This window comes from Symphalangus syndactylus, chromosome 4 (assembly GCF_028878055.3).
Source record: "Symphalangus syndactylus isolate Jambi chromosome 4, NHGRI_mSymSyn1-v2.1_pri, whole genome shotgun sequence".
Lineage (NCBI taxonomy): Eukaryota > Metazoa > Chordata > Mammalia > Primates > Hylobatidae > Symphalangus > Symphalangus syndactylus.
Genome location: NC_072426.2, coordinates 15889679 through 15906447, shown reverse-complemented (window position 1 = coordinate 15906447; position 16769 = coordinate 15889679). Strand labels below are relative to the sequence as shown.

The window sequence follows — 16769 nt, the reverse complement described above, 5'->3', positions numbered from 1 at the left end:
GGGACGATAGGGAGATGAAGACAGGAGAGATTTATTAAAGGAGGACTATTTATTTTCTGGCCAATTTCTAGTCTAAATCTAAATTCCTAAGAAAAAAAGACATGTCAGCCATGTAACTGCTACTTAGCAGACATCAATTTCTGCTGTCATTTCCAGAAAAGCACCATGATTTAGTGTGGCACTCTAACATCAGACTTTTGGGTTGGGATCTCTGCTCTGTCATGCACTAGCTGTGTGACAGAGGGCAAATTATTTGACTGTTTTATCTCTATGTTCTCATGTGTAGAGTGGGAATAATATACAGTTGTTAAGATTCAATAAGTTAATACACATAAAATGCCCAGAACATGGTAAATGCTCAGTAAGTTTTACTTATTACATCCATTTTTTTTTAAATTTGTGGGGGGTTTTTTGTAAAAATTAATCTGCTCTGCTGTTAGAAAACAAGAGTTGCTTAAGGTGAAATGAAAGAAAGAAAAGTAAAGAAAGAAAATTCTATTCGTCTACTAGTTGTGGAAAAATCATATTTTATATCTTGGAATTGAAATGGAAGACCTCAAGAAGAGAAGACTCAGTCACACCAGAAGAAAAAATTGCCCATGAAACTTGAACTATTGCTAGCAGAGGTCACCATGTGAAAGCAGGAGCCTGCAAGCATTGTTGAACTCACAGTCTTTTTGGAGGACAGCCCAGGGACACAGGTCAAAACTATGCAACTTTCATTCACTACTACTCAGTGAATAGGAATGAATTTCATTCCTACTACTTCTTAGGGATATAAGCGCTAAAAAAATCAGTCAAGAGGGGAATAAACTCTACCATGTTTATAAAAATGGCTATTTCAGTATTATGTATAATCTTGAAAAACTACGAAATGACCTAGCTCATAGGGAAATGTCTAGTTGATGAAATATTATATTATTAAAATCATACATGTTAAAATTAGCAACATGGAAAATAATGTTTAATACTAAGAAAAAAGGGCTTGAAAGTGTATATAGCTTATTACTGCATCTTTATGGAAATACATTCATAAATATTTAATGCAATTATATGATAAAAGGCAGTAAGTGAGCTGAGAAAAAAATAGTTGGGTTTTGTGATAATAATTTCTTTGTACTGTTTTTGTGAGCATAATTCCTTTGTACTGTTCTACATTGATACTAAATAAATACAAAATTAAAACATAAACACATACATGAAGCGTAATGCTAAAATCAATCAAGTAACTCATGTTGTAACAAACCAATAGCTTAAATAACTGTTCAATTTCATGAATTAGTAGAGGATTTGTTTTACCTTTCTGCTGGTATTGATGATGTTACTAAAGCAGTGTTCATTTCACATGTGTAATAGGAAACCTATGTGTCATGACTTAGCAAGTGTGAAGTGAAAAAACATCTTATTGATTTTTTCTGTTTAAAAAGTATATATAATTGGGTGGAGCCAAGATGGCCGAATAGGAACAGCTCCGGTCTCCAGCTCCCAGCCCGAGCAACACAGAAGACTGGTGATTTCTGCATTTCTGTTTGAGGTACCGGTTTCATCTCACTAGGGAGTGCCTAACAGTGGGTGCAGGACAGTCGGTGAAGCGCACTGTGCGCGAGCCCAAGCAGGGCGAGGCATTGCCTCACTCGGGAAGCGCAAGGGGTCAGGGAGTTCCCTTTCCTAGTCAAAGAAAGGGGAAACAGACGGCACCTGGAAAATCGGATCAGTCCCACCCTCATACTGCGCTGTTCCAACGGGCCTGGAAAACGGCACACTAGGAGATTGTGTCCCGCACCTGGCTCGGAGGGTCCTATGCCCACAGAGTCTCGCTGATTGCTAGCACAGCAGTCTGAGATCACGCTGCAAGGCGGCAGTGAGGCTGGGGGAGGGGCGCCTGCCATTGCCCAGGCTTGCTTAGGTAAACAAAGCAGCCAGGAAGCTCGAACAGGGTGGAGCCCACCACAGCTCAAGGAGGCCTGTCTGCCTCTGTAGGCTCCACCTCTGGGGGCAGGGCACAGACAAACAAAAAGTCAGCAGGAATCTCCAGAGACTTAAATGTCCCTGTCTGACTGACAGCTTTGAAGAGAGTAGTGGTTCTCCCAGCACGCAGCTGGAGACCTGAGAACAGACAGACTGCCTCCTAAAGTGGGTCCCTCACCCCTGAGCAGCCTAACTGGGAGGCACCCCCCCAGTAGGGAAAGACTGACACGTCACTGGGCCGGGTACTCCTCTGAGACAAAACATCCAGAGGAACTATCAGACAGCTGAAATTGTGGTCTCAGGAAAATCCGCTGTTCTGCAGCCACCACTGCTGACACCCAGCCAAACAGGGTCTGGAGTGGACCTCTAGTAAACTCCAACAGACCTGCAGCTCAGGGTCCTGTCTGGTAGAAGGAAAACTAACAAACAGAAAGGACATCTACACCAAAAACCCATCTGTACATCACCATAATCAAAGCCCAAAAGTAGATAAAACCGCAAAGATGGGGAAAAAACAGAGCAGAAAAACTGGAAACTCTAAAAAGCAGAGCACCTCTCCTCCTCCAAAGGAATGCAGTTCCTCCCCAACAACGGAACAAAGCTGGATGGAGGATGACTTTGACCACTTGAGAGAAGAAGGCTTCAGACGATCAAACTACTCTGAGCTACGGGAGGAAATTCAAAACACTAGCAAAGAAGTTAAAAACTTTGAAAAAAAATTAGAAGAATGGATAACTAGAATAACCAATGGAGAGAAGGGCTTAAAGGAGATGATGGAGCTGAAAGCCAATTTTCGAGAACTACGTGAAGATTGCAGAAGCCTCAGTAGCAGATGCAATCAACTGGAAGAAAGGGTATCGCTGATGGAAGATGAAATGAATGAAATGAAGCGAGAAGGGAAGTCTAGAGAAAAAAGAATAAAAAGAAATGAACAAAGCCTCCAAGAAATTTGGGACTACGTGAAATGACCAAACCTACGTCTGATTGGTGTACCTGAAAATGACGGGGAGAATGGAACCAAGTTGGAAAACACTCTGCAAGATATTATCCAGGAGAACTTCCCCAATCTAGCAAGGCAGGCCAACATTCAGATTCAGGAAATACAGAGAATGCCACAAAGATACTCCTCGAGAAGAGCAACTCCAAGACACATAATTGTCAGATTCACCAAAGTTGAAATGAAGGAAAAAATGTTAAGGGCAGCCAGAGAGAAAGGTCGGGTTACCCACAAAGGGTAAGCCCATCAGACTAACAGCTGATCTCTCGGAAGAAACTCTACAAGCCAGAAGAGAGTGGGGACCGATATTCAACATTCTTAAAGAAAAGAATTTTCAACCCAGAATTTCATATCCAGCCAAACTAAGCTTCATAAGTGAAGGAGAAATAAAATACTTTACAGACAAGCAAACGCTGAATGATTTTGTCACCACCAGGCCTGCCCTAAAACAGCTCCTGAAGGAAGGACTAAACGTGGAAAGGAACAACCGGTACCAGCCACTGCAAAAACATGCCAAATTGTAAAGACCATCGAGGCTAGGAAGAAACTGCATCAACTAATGAGCAAAATAACCAACTAACATCATAATGACAGGATCAGATTCACACATAACAATATTAACGTTAAATGTAAATGGGCTAAATGCTCCAATTAAAAGACACAGACTGGCAAACTGGATGAGGAGTCAGGACCCATCAGTGTGCTGTATTCAGGAAACCCATCTCACGTGCAGAGACACACACAGACTCAAAAAAAGGGATGGAGGAAGATCTATCAAGCAAATGGAAAACAAAAAAAGGCAGGGGTTGCAATCCTAGTCTCTGAAAAATAGACTTTAAACCAACAAAGATCAAAAGAGACAAAGAAGGCCATTACATAATGGGAAAGGGATCAATTCAACAAGAAGAGCTAACTATCCTAAATATATATGCACCCAACACAGGAGCACCCAGATTCATAAAGCAAGTCCTGAGTGACCTACAAAGGGACTTAAACTCCCACACAATAATAATGGGAGATTTTAACACCCCACTGTCAACATTAGACAGATCATCGAGACAGAAAGTTAACAAGGATATCCAGGAATTGAACTCAGCTCTAAACAAAGTGGACCTAATAGACATCTACAGAACTCTCCACCCCAAATCAACAGAATATACATTTTTTTCAGCAACACACCACACCTATTCCAAAATTGACCACATAGTAGGAAGTAAAGCTCTCCTCAGCAAATGTAAAAGAACAGAAATTATAACAAACTGTCTCTCAGACCACAGTGCAATCAAACTAGAACTCAGCATTAAAAAACTCACTCAAAACCGCTCAACTACATGGAAACTGAACAACCAGCTCCTGAATGACTATTGGGTACATAATGAAATGAAGGCAGAAATAAAGATGTTCTTTGAAACCAACGAGAACAAAGACACAACATACCAGAATCGCTGGGACACATTCAAACAGTGTGTAGAGAGAAATTTATAGCACTAAATGCCCATAAGAGAAAGCAGGAAAGATCCAAAATTGACACCCTAACATCACAATTAAAAGAACTACAAAAGCAAGAGGAAACACATTCAAAAGCTAGCAGAAGGCTAGAAATAACTAAAATCAGAGCAGAACTGAAGGAAATAGAGACACAAAAAACCCTTCAAAAAATTAATGAATCCAGGAGCTGGTTTTTTGAGAGGATCAACAAAACTGATAGACCGCTAGCAAGACTAATAAAGAAGAAAAGAGAGAAGAATCAAATAGATGCAATAAAAAATGAAAAAGGGGATATCACCACCAATCCCACAGAAATACAATCTACAATCAGAGAATACTACAAACACCTCTATGCAAATAAACTAGAAAATCTAGAAGAAATGGATAAATTCCTCGACAAATACATCCTCCCAAGACTAAATCAGGAAGAGGTTGAATCTCTGAATAGACCAACAACAGGTTCTGAAATTGTGGCAATAATCAATAGCTTACCAACCAAAAAGAGTCCAGGACCTGATGGATTCACAGCTGAATTCTACCAGAGGTACAAGAAGGAACTGGTACCATTCCTTCTGAAACTATTCCAATTGATAGAAAAACAGGGAATCCTCCCTAACACATTTTACGAAGCCAGCATCGTCCTGATACCAAAGCCAGGCAGAGACACAACCAAAAAAGAGAATTTTAGACCAATATCCTTGATGAACATTGATGCAAAAATCCTCAATAAAATACTGGCAAACCAAATCCAGCAGGACATCAAAAAGCTTATACACCATGATCAAGTGGGCTTCATCCCTGGGATGCAAGGCTGGTTCAACATACGCAAATCAATAAATGTAATCCAGCATATAAACAGAACCAAAGACAAAAACCACATGATTATCTCAATAGATGCAGAAAAGGCCTTTGACAAAATTCAACAACCCTTCATGCTAAAAACTCTCAATAAATTAGGTATTGATGGGACGTATCTCAAAATAATAAGAGCTATCTACGACAAACCCACAGCCAATATCATACTGAATGGGCAAAAACTGGAAGCATTCCCTCTGAAAACTGGCACAAGACAGGGATGCCCTCTCTCACCGCTCCTATTCAACATACTGCTGGAAGTTCTGGCCACAGCAATCAGGCAGGAGAAGGAAATAAAGGGTATTCAATTAGGAAAAGAGGAAGTCAAACTGTCCCTGTTTGCAGATGACATGATTGTATATATAGAAAATCCCACTGTCTCAGCCCAAAATCTCCTTAAGCTGATTAGCAACTTCAGCAAAGTCTCAGGATACAAAATCAATGTACAAAAATCACAAGCATTCTTGTACACCAATCACAGACAAACAGAGAGCCAAATCATGAGTGAACTCCCATTCACAATTGCTTCAAAGAGAATAAAATACCTAGGAATCCAACTTACGAGGGATGTGAAGGACCTCTTCAAGGAGAACTACAAACCACTGCTCAATGAAATAAAAGAGGATACAAACAAATGGAAGAACATTCCATGCTCATAGGTTGGAAGAATCAATATCGTGAAAATGGCCATACTGCTCAAAGTAATTTATAGATTCAATGCCATCCCCATCAAGCTACCAATGACTTTCTTCACAGAATTGGAAAAAACTACTTTAAACTTCATATGGAACCAAAAAACAGCCCGCATCGCCAAGTCAATCCTAAGCCAAAAGAACAAAGCTGGAGGCATCACGCTACCTGACTTCAAACTATACTACAAGGCTACAGTAACCAAAACAGCATGGTACTGGTACCACAACAGAGATATAGATCAATGGAACAGAACAGAGCCTTCAGAAATGATGCCGCATATCTACAACTATCTGATCTTTGACAAACCTGACAAAAACAAGCAATGGGGAAAAGATTCCCTATTTAATAAATGGTGCTGGGAAAACTGGCTAGCCATATGTAGAAAGCTGAAACTGGATCCCTTCCTTACACCTTATACAAAAATTAATTCAAGATGGATTAAAGACTTAAATGTTAGACCTAAAACCATTAAAATCCTACAAGAAAACCTAGGCAATACCATTCAGGACATAGGCGTGGGCAAGGACTTCATGTCTAAAACACCAAAAGCAATGGCAACAAAAGCCAAAATTGACAAATGGGATCTAATTAAACTAAAGAGCTTTGCACAGCAAAAGAAACTACCATCAGAGTGAACAGGCAACCTACAGAATGGGAGAAAATTTTTGCAACCTACTCATCTGACAAAGGGCTAATATCCAGAATCTACAATGAACTCAAACAAATTTACAAGAAAAAAACAAACAACCCCATCAAAAAGTGGGCAAAGGACATGAACAGACACTTCTCAAAAGAAGACATTTATGCAGCCAAAAAACACATGAAGAAATGCTCCTCATCACTGGCCATCAGAGAAATGCAAATCAAAACCACAGTGAGATACCATCTCACACCAGTTAGAATGGCCATCATTAAAAAAGCAGGAAACAACAGGTGCTGGAGAGGATGTGGAGAAATAGGAACACTTTTACACTGTTGGTGGGACTGTAAACTAGTTCAACCATTGTGGAAGTCAGTGTGGCGATTCCTCAGGGATCTCGAACTAGAAATACCATTTGACCCAGCCATCCCATTACTGGGTATATACCCAAAGGACTATAAATCATGCTGCTATAAAGACACATGCACACGTATGTTTATTGTGGCACTATTCACAATAGCAAAGAGTTGGAACCAACCCAAATATCCAACAACGATAGACTGGATTAAGAAAATGTGGCACATATACACCATGGAATACTATGCAGCCATAAAAAATGATGAGCTCGTGTCCTTTGTAGGGACATGGATGAAACTGGAAAACATCATTCTCAGTAAACTATCACAAGGACAAAAAACCAAACACTGCATGTTCTCACTCATAGGTGGGAATTGAACAATGAGAACTCATGGACACAGGAAGGGGAACATCACATTCAGGGGACTGTTGTGGGGTGGGGGGAGGGGGGAGGGACAGCATTAGGAGATATACCTAATGCTAAATGACAAGTTAATGGGTGCAGGAAATCAACATGGCACATGGATACATATGTAACAAACCTGCACATTGTGCACATGTACCCTAAAACCTAAAGTATAATAAATAAAAAAAAAAGTATATATAAAATCGTTCATCGTTCAATAGTTAATTATGATGAAAAATAGGTGGCACAGTAAAAAACCAACATTTACTGAAAACATATTATGTGATATATAGGGTTTTTAGAAATACATGATTTCTCCTCTCAAATGCTACAAGAAAATTATGATTGATACCAGAGTAAACAAAAAATCACATGCCATTGTGGTCAGGCACCATGTTTGCCTCTAGGAGTTCCATGAACCACAAATATAGAGTGAAAAGAATGTGTGTCAAAGAAGTAGACCATGAGTTCATTTGCTGCTGACTTCCGCTCAGAAACATGATCCCACGAAGCACATTGGAGCTGACCAAGTTGCACCCAAGGATTGGACCAGCCACCCATGGTGGAAACCAGTGAAAGACCACAGGAGACCAGGTGACTCCTCCTCCTCCCAGCATCAAGAGGATCACTAGGACAGACACCACACTGGGAAGAAGTAAGAATTGAAAGGTAGAAGTCACCATAATAAGGACTTAAATTTAGAATTCCTGGAATATTTACCTCAACAAGAAATCTGAAATCAAAATAGACTGTTTAAATCAGAGGAGGCAAAGAAACCATTGAATGACATTATTTTTATTTTTCCTTGCTACCCAGAGGTGTAAGGTAGAGATGGGGAGAAGAGAGCTTGAGTTTAAGGAACATTCTATAGAAGTAGAAAAAGAAGATAATCTTCTTTGTTTATCTAAGCAGTAGAATGAATAGCTTTCTATATTTTGAGATCTCTGAAAGAAGAAATCACATTTTATTCTTGTACTTATCCCCCTTTAGAAATTAGTTATACAATAAATGGCACTGAACGAATAAATCACAAGACTTGAAGGGATGAGAGAGGTTTTCTAATTCATCATCCCAATTCCAGGTAGACTACCACAATTCAGCACAGAAACCTTTTTCTTGAGGACCTGCAGTATTTATCATGAGTTTGTTCTTGGCCTGTGCAGTAAGCAGGCAGAACAGTCACTCTCCGCCAGCCCTACCTTTCCTTTCCTGTCCTTTCTTCCTTTCATTACAACTTGCAGGCTGTTTTTCTTTACTTGCTGATTGTTAATAAATTTCTGCCCTTCCTCTCCCCACCCCTCATATCACCTTACTTTTCCAACTAAGGAAACACCAGTCTTGTTGAACCATCTATTACAAACACTACAGCAGAATAGCAAAGGGATTTTTTAATCAAGGAACAACTTGAGGTTAAATTATTACTATCTTGATTATGTGGGTTGTTCAAAAGAACTTTAATTTTTTTCTCCAATGAGAAATTCCTCCAGATAACCTATTGAGTATTTGAGTCCTCTGAGTCCTCCTGAGGCACTAGCACACTCAATTTTTTATATTGATCAAATTATAAAACACACCATACATGCAATTTGTTAGCTTGACTGAGTTTTGTTTTGCTTTCATTCTTTTTGGTTTTATTTGTTGTTTTCTCGTTTCCTTTTTTTAAAAAAAGGAAACTTTCTCTAGTTCTATCTACTTCAGGGACATTTATTTGGAATGAAATAAAAGTGACTTGTAATTATAGTTTAATGCCTCAAAATAGAAAAATGTGCCAAGTTGCTTAACCAAATACATATTTGGTTGGGATTTCAGAGTTACTCCTGAGTCAAGGCCCTGGAAAGTCTGAACCATTGCTTATCTTTAATTTATGGTTCTCTGCTAAGGGCAGCATAGAACTGATTGTTCATAAGGTTAAAATTTTGGCTTATGAAAGTTGTGCATCACAGAACAGGCATTAAGACAAATTTCTACTGCATTCTTTTTCTTAGTTGTGGCATCTATTTCCCTCCGTTTAAGACTCCCTCATGGAGGTATATCCAATACTGATTAACAGGGCTGTGGATAAAATGGTCTGAGATAAAGGCAAAGTGTTCGATGAGCTCTTCCTGAGATTCCTGAGCTCTTCCATTTCCTTCTTTCTTATTTTGGCCTCATAAAATACTGTTTGTGGTGTCTCACCAGAAATGATCTTGTACACTTTAGAATTCTAACATGCACAATTTTAAAAATGCATATATCTCCAAGTTTAGAGTAAGAGTAAAATGGAGAACTGTGCTTTTCTCAAGTGTTTGCCAACTTTCAAAGCTTTGGCATTTTAAGTAGAGATCCTTACAAAATGGAGTTTTTCCTGACATGTCTGGATGTGTATGTACCTGAACTAACTGAATTTAGTCTTTCAGGGAAGCAGAAGATGACCAAGGTGACTAAGGGGACAGTGAGGGCCCTGTGGATTCATTCCTAAAGTTCAGCACAGTGCTCCTCCATCTGTGCAGCTTGGTTGATGTATCAACCAGGATCCTGGCAAGAAACAGATGGCACACTCAAATTGGGTGCTCTGAAGAGAGATAGTAGGGGGACTATTTATTAAGGTGAAGGTAAGGTGAGGAAGCTACAAGTACTTTGAGGCTAGTGACAGTTGGATTGGGAGGAGGGATTGGTGGTACCCTGGGCCAGAAGGGGCAAGGGGAGGAAGTAGTTACCAGAACCTAGAGACAGATAACAAAGAAAGAAAGAGGCATGTGGTGACAGCTGTTGGCAAGAGCCTGGCTTCTGGTGGGGATATAGCTGGACTAAAGAAGTTGGATACAGCCAGCCCAGAATGGACTTGTCCTTGAGCTCCACAACTGGAATCCCAGAATAAGGGAGGCAGTTGATGCAGGTCAGACTCTTGGAGAAACAGCAGGGTGAATTCTGGGTTTGAAAGTGAAAACAGAAGAAATACAAAAACCAATGAGATTGATTCCCAAACTCCAAGGTCATGGCTGCTGCTAATTCATAGATACCTCTTTGTGAACTAGAAAAATAAAATGCCCTTTTTGAGTGACACAGACCTATTAGTGCACAGGGTTTTGTTCTACTGGACTCTGATCAATCTGAGCCAACTGAAGTAATTCTATTCCCCCTGCCAGAGTTATTGGTTTGGTGATGGGTGCAGAACCTAGTCCAAACCAGTCAGCATCCTGACTATCCTCTGATAAAAGCCAATGATTCAAGGGCAGGCATGTGTCTGGCAATAGCCTGATGGGAGTGAAGTTCAGAACATTTGATCTATGACTGTTCAAGAAATTCTTTCCTCCTTCCCCAAGTGAACAAGGGAGCTCATGGTCCTGAGAGATTCTAGCATTTACCATAAGGGAAACCAGACTAAGAATAGACCTGGTGTCTAAAGGGCAACAAAATGAAGAAATTATCCACAGCTCTTATTTTTATTATTATACTGTTTGTATCCTGAGACTTTGCTGAAGTTGCTTATCAGCTTAAGGAGATTTTGGGCTAAGATGATGGGGTTTTCTAAATATCCAATCATGTCATCTGCAAACAGAGACAATTTGACTTCCTCTCTTCCTGTTTGAATACCATTTATTTCTTTCTCTTGCCTGATTGCCCTGGCCATATCTTCCAACACTATATTGAATAGGAGTGGCGAGAGAGGACATTCTTGTCTTGTGCCGGTTTTCAAAGTGAATGCTTCCAGGTTTTGCCCATTCAGTATGATATTAGCTGTGGGTTTGTCATAAATAGCTATTATTTTGAGATACGTTCCATCAATACCTAGTTGATTCAGAGTTTTTAGCATGAAGGGGTGTTGAATTTTATTGAAGGCCTTTTCTGCATCTATTAAGATAATCATGTGGTTTTTGTCATTTGTTCTGTTTATGTGATGGATTACGTTTATTGATTTGCGTATGTTGAACCAGCCTTGCATCCCAGGAATGAAGCCCACTTGATCGTGGTGGATAAGCTTTTTGATGTGCTGCTGGATTCAGCTTGCCAATATTTCACTGAGAATTTTTGCATCGATGTTCATCAGGGATATTGGCCTGAAATTTTCTTTTTTTGTTGTGTCTCTGCCAGGTTTTGCTATCAGGATGATGCTGGCCTCATAAAATGAGTTAGGGAGAAGTCCCTCTTTTTTTATTGTTTGGAATAGTTTCAGAAGGAATGGTACCAGCTCCTCTTTGTACCTCCCACAGCTCTTACATCATGAGTATCCAAGTTAAATTATGCCTGAAGTCTACCCTGTCTCTATATTTTTCAATCACATTAGTCAATAAATTTCCTTTAGTTCGTAAGTTAGCCAGAGTTGAATTTTCTTTTGCTTGCAAACAGGGATTCATAGTTCTTACTGACCTTTCCATTGTGGACAACTTAAAGCTTTTTAGCTTTCTCATTATTTGAACCATACGGGACAAGGAAGATTTTTTAAAAATTGATTCTACCCAAACTACATTTTCAACTCAAACCAGATTGATTTCAATCATTCCTGTAAGTCTATCCTTACTGATGTTCACTTAGAAGTGAAAGTACCTGCAAAATTATTTAACACATTTCAGGTCATGTTTTATTTCTGACACCTTCTTTAGCATAATTGCAATGAAAGTATCTTTTATCATCTCTTCAAACAATTGTATTTGCGTTTGTCAAACAATGCTCCCTCTGAGTGGACATCTGCCCAAGTTATCCTTTTGATACCCACAATTGAATTTTCTTTTGGTAATTTGAATATTTTACATTTAACTTCCTTGCTCACAAATGTGAAGGTATAACTTAACATTAGAGACATTTCTGTAAGAAGAAATCAAAAAATGCAAACTAAAGTTTAGCAACTCAGGAATTTGGTTAGGTTTAACTATCAGGAGCTAGACTCCAAAAGTAGACTAAAGTGTGGCCGTCCTAATCTCTGTAGTGATCAGAGCTTGTCTGAACTCTTTTTTATATATTTGGTTTATTTCTAGCTGGTATGCAACATAAAACAGCCTTTAAACCAGCTTCCCCATAGGTAATCTTGACCTCTTGAAAATCTGCCTTTGCGCTACCCACAGGAAGTTGAAGGTCACTCTCCCGATTGGGAAGGGTGCCACATAATAAGGCCTCAATAGACTTTTGTATAGTTTCTTGCTTAAAAGAATTTTGTTCAGGCCCCTCAACAAGAAAGATAAAGTCCTCAGTGTCTTGCTTGGTTTCCAATCTGGTTTCCCCCCTTTCTGTTCCGTGCCCTGAACTTTAACTTAACCAGCATCTCCACTACACAATTCTGTTTTCTAGCTGTGTCTTTGCTCTATCTCTCCACCTGGAATGTCCTCTCAGGCTCCCCTCCACAACCTTCTCAGGCTTACCTGGCCAGCTCCTACTCTTGCTTGGCTCAGTTGGCACCCTCTCCAGGAACGCTCCTCTTTTCACACTCTGGCAGCTTTGCTTCCTTAGCACTCTCATGTTAGTTGTGTCCTTGCAATTCTACTCTCAGCATATCTCAGTGTGTGGACTCATCCACTAGACTGAGCTCCATAAGCAGGAACAATTTCTTACTTCTCTTTTTATGCCCACTGACCATGGAGAGGGAGTCCTATACTTAAAGAATTCCATGTACAAAAGAATATTTTTATCTCCTTGTCCAGGTATGAACTCCCCAAAACATTAGATTTCATATCACAAAACACAGTTGAGTCAACTGAGAAAACAATTAGTTTGCACTAAAGTTAGACATTGAATTGAAATTCCTTTTGAGCTGTGAGTGGAGAAGATAAATTTAAATTCAAATAAAATTTTAAGTTAACAATACTGTAAGTGATATTTTGTTTTTCTAGATAGCATCATAAGTATTTTTCCAATAGCTTGCTAATCATATTCCAAATACTTTCAGTGACTGATGTGATGGTACCTTCAAAAAGCAGCAACAAAAACAAAAACAACTATTGCAAAGCATTCTTTGAAAATCTGTCATCTATATTGTACAATAAGTATAGAGTTTTACAATATAAAAACAATTCTGGAGATGGATGGCAGTGACGCTTGTACAACATTATGAATGTATATAATCTCACTGAACTTAAAAGTGATTAACATGGTAAATTTTATGATATATGTAGTTACCACAAAAAAATGGGGAAAAGTCTGTCAAACAAAAATTCCTGGTGAAAAATATTAATTCTAAATTTCTGATGGGCTTTCTTCCACCTGCTTGGCTCTCATTTCTAACAGCCAGATATTTCAAGGGAAGTTCTAAAGTAGAATTAAAAGGTAGTCTGGTTCTTCTTAGGACCTTTCTAGTTGAGGTCTTCTAGGAAACTCTATCTTCCTATTTGAAATCATGAAATGATTTCAGAATCTACCTTACTTGTCCAAGGGTTGTGAACCAGCAAGGAGGGAGACTTCATATCACCACAGATGGTAAGGGATTGGGGAGCAGCCTGGCATGGAACAAGTGTCCACTGAGCGGCCAGGAAAGCCTGTGACCATGGTGAGGGGAGGAGGCAGTGCAGCTGTCAGCCACAGTTGATCAGCTAGTCCAGAGACATATGGCCAGGCAGGCTACTGACCTTGTAAGCAGGGGTGGGCTCCCTTCCAGGACCATGAAGGAGACCTTTAACTGACCATGCAGGGAAGGTAGCTCTATAAGTACGTTAAGAGCTCAGTATCTGACTGAGAGAAAGTAGTGTAATAGTATTCATAGCTGTGACAGGGAACATTTTAGGAGTAGAGAAAGTCAACTCTATGTACTTGAATTCTTACAAGTCTTGATATCACTGCTAGTTTTCTGCCTTCAAAGCAGCTTCAGGAATGATCAACAGCAGCCCTGGAAGCTGCCTAAAAATGAACAGGAAGGGGCTGGGCGCAGTGGCTCACAGCTGTAATCCCAGCACTTTGGGAGGCTGAGGCAGGTGGATCATGAGGTCAGGAGATGGAGACCATCCTGGCCAACATGGTGAAACTCCATCTCTACTAAAAATACAAAAATTAACTGGGCTTGGTGGCGGGCCCTGTAGTCCCAGCTACAGGGGAGGCTGAGGCAGGAGAATTGCTTGAACCCGGGAGGCAGAGGTTGCAGTGAGCCGAGATTGCGCCACTGCACTCCAGCCTGGTGACAGAGCGAGACTCCATTAAAAAAAAAAAAAAAAAAAAAAAAAAAAAAAAAAAAAAAGAACAGGAAGGAGAAGGAATGTTCACCTTCCAGAAAAACAAGAAGAGATGAAGAGTGAGAGAGAGAAATGAGAAATGAAAGGAGAATTGGTATGGTTTGGATCTGTGTCCTCACCCAAATCTCAGGTCAAATTGTAATCCCCCATATTGTATTTGGGGCCTGGTGAGAGTGATTGGATCACGGGGATGGAATCTTCATGAATGGTTTAGCACTGTCTTCTTGCTGCTGTTCTTGTTATAGGGAATGAGTTACCACGAGATCTGGTTGTTTAAAAGGATGTAGCACCTCCCGCATCTCTTTCTTCCTCCTGCTCCCACCATAAAAGACGCCTGCTCCAGCTTTGCCTTCTGCCGTAAGTAAGACCTCCCTGAGGCCTCCCCAGAAGCAGATGCTGCTATGCATCCTGTACAGCCTGTGGAATCATGGGCCAATTAAACCTCTTTTCTTTATAAATTACCCAATCTCTGGTATTTCTTTATAGCAATACAAGAGTGGACTAATGCAAAAAATATATATAAAATATGTGCTGTTAATAAAGATTTAAATCAGAGCAGACAAATGAGAAGTAATTGCAAAAGATAAAAAGGTATAAGAAGATATATGAATGGGTTGTGGTTCCCCAAAAAGATATGTCGAAGTCCTAATTCCCAGTATCTCGCTCAGAAGGGTCTTATTTGGAAATAGAGTCTTGTAGATATAATCAGCTATCATACTGTAGTAGGGTGGGTCTTTAATCCAATATAACTGGTGTCCTTATAGGGAGAGGAGAAGACAGACACCTGAGGGAGAAGGCCATGTGGTGATGGAGGCAGAGACTGAAGTGCTGCAGCTTCAAGTCAAGGAGTGCCAAGGATTGCTGCAAACCACCAAAAGCAAGAAAGACACAAAGGAGGATTCTATCCTACAGATTAGAGAGGAGAGTATGGACCTGCTGACACCTTGATTTTGAACTTTTAGACTCCAGAACTGTGAGATAATAAATTTCCATTGTTTTAAGCTACCCACTTTGTGGTACTTTGTTATGCAGGCCTAGGAAACGAATACAGAAAAAAAAGTCATACCATATCTCATCAAATCTGATACACCATTGATTGCAAGATGCCCTGTTATATTATACACCTTGAAGAGATTTTAAAAAGCTGTCAATTTGCTGAGAGCGGTGGCTTACACCTGTAATCCCAGCACTTTGGGTGGCTGAGGCGGGTGGATCATGAGGTCAGGAGTTCGAGACCAGCCTGGCCAATATGGTGAAACCCCGTCTCTACCAAAAATATGAAAATTGGCCAGGCATGGTGGTGCATGCCTGTAGTCCCAGCTACTTGGGAGCTACAGCAGAAGAATCACTTGAACCCAGGAGGCAGAGGTTGCAGTGAGCCAAGATCGTGCCACTGCACTCCAGCCTGGTCAACAGAGCGAGACTCTGTCTCAAAAAAAAAAAAAAACAAAAAAAGAAACAATGACAATTCAATTATGGCACATCGTCAGTTGTAAGATGCAAACTAATTTAAAGATGTTAAAAAAAACAGTATCTTAGAATCTATAAAATATGGTACCTCGATTCTATCAGCTCAGTCAAATAATAATGTTTGGGTGAGTGTTAACTTGTGCATCATCTAAGATGCCAGGTACCTTGAAAGTACTTCCCACTTGGTGTCTAAACAGACATCAACCCAAACTGGACATTGTCAATAAGTAAGGTATGTAAAATGATACCAAACAGGTGTAATCCATTTTAAGGTAAACATGGGTTGTATCATGTGGTGTTAATCTTTACTTCTAGGGAATATCAAGCCTGGGAAAAAAAATAAAAATTGAATGAGCTGTTTCTTCCTTCTTCCTTTTAAGTTACTTCTGTGTTGCTTGTTACCATAATCATGGCTTTCCTTTTGTATCCTCTTAGAATCCCTGACTGTCTAGGCTAGTGGTTCTCAACCTGACTGTACATCAGAATTAGTTTGAAAACATTTTTTGAGAATTTATTCCTGAAATTCAGAAGCTTGGTAACACACTCTGTTGAAAAAATTATGGAAAAAGATTTTCTCATACATTGCTAGTAGTAATACAAAAAAAATCTGACAATACTCATGGAGAAAAATTTGATAATATCTATCAGGATGCCTTTCCACCCAGAAATCCCACTTTTAGGAATTTGCTTCCACTGGGTTACAGTGCTATAAATACAAAAAGAAAACAATTCTAGGTAAAAAGTTTACTCACTGTGGCATTGTTT

At 39.8% G+C, this 16769-nt stretch overlaps 1 protein-coding gene and 1 long non-coding RNA gene across 3 annotated transcripts in view; one reads left to right on the top strand and one right to left on the bottom strand.

Moving 5' to 3' along the window:
- The window catches only part of TENT5A (terminal nucleotidyltransferase 5A), a 380492-nt gene that overhangs the window by 100049 nt on the left and 263674 nt on the right, over positions 1-16769 (bottom strand). The gene's annotated exons all lie outside the window — the stretch shown is intronic.
- On the top strand, positions 1435-15966 carry LOC134736390 (uncharacterized). Its single transcript, XR_010120392.1, has 3 exons — positions 1435-1534; positions 14780-14891; positions 15299-15966. It is a non-coding gene; the product is annotated as an uncharacterized lncRNA (long non-coding RNA).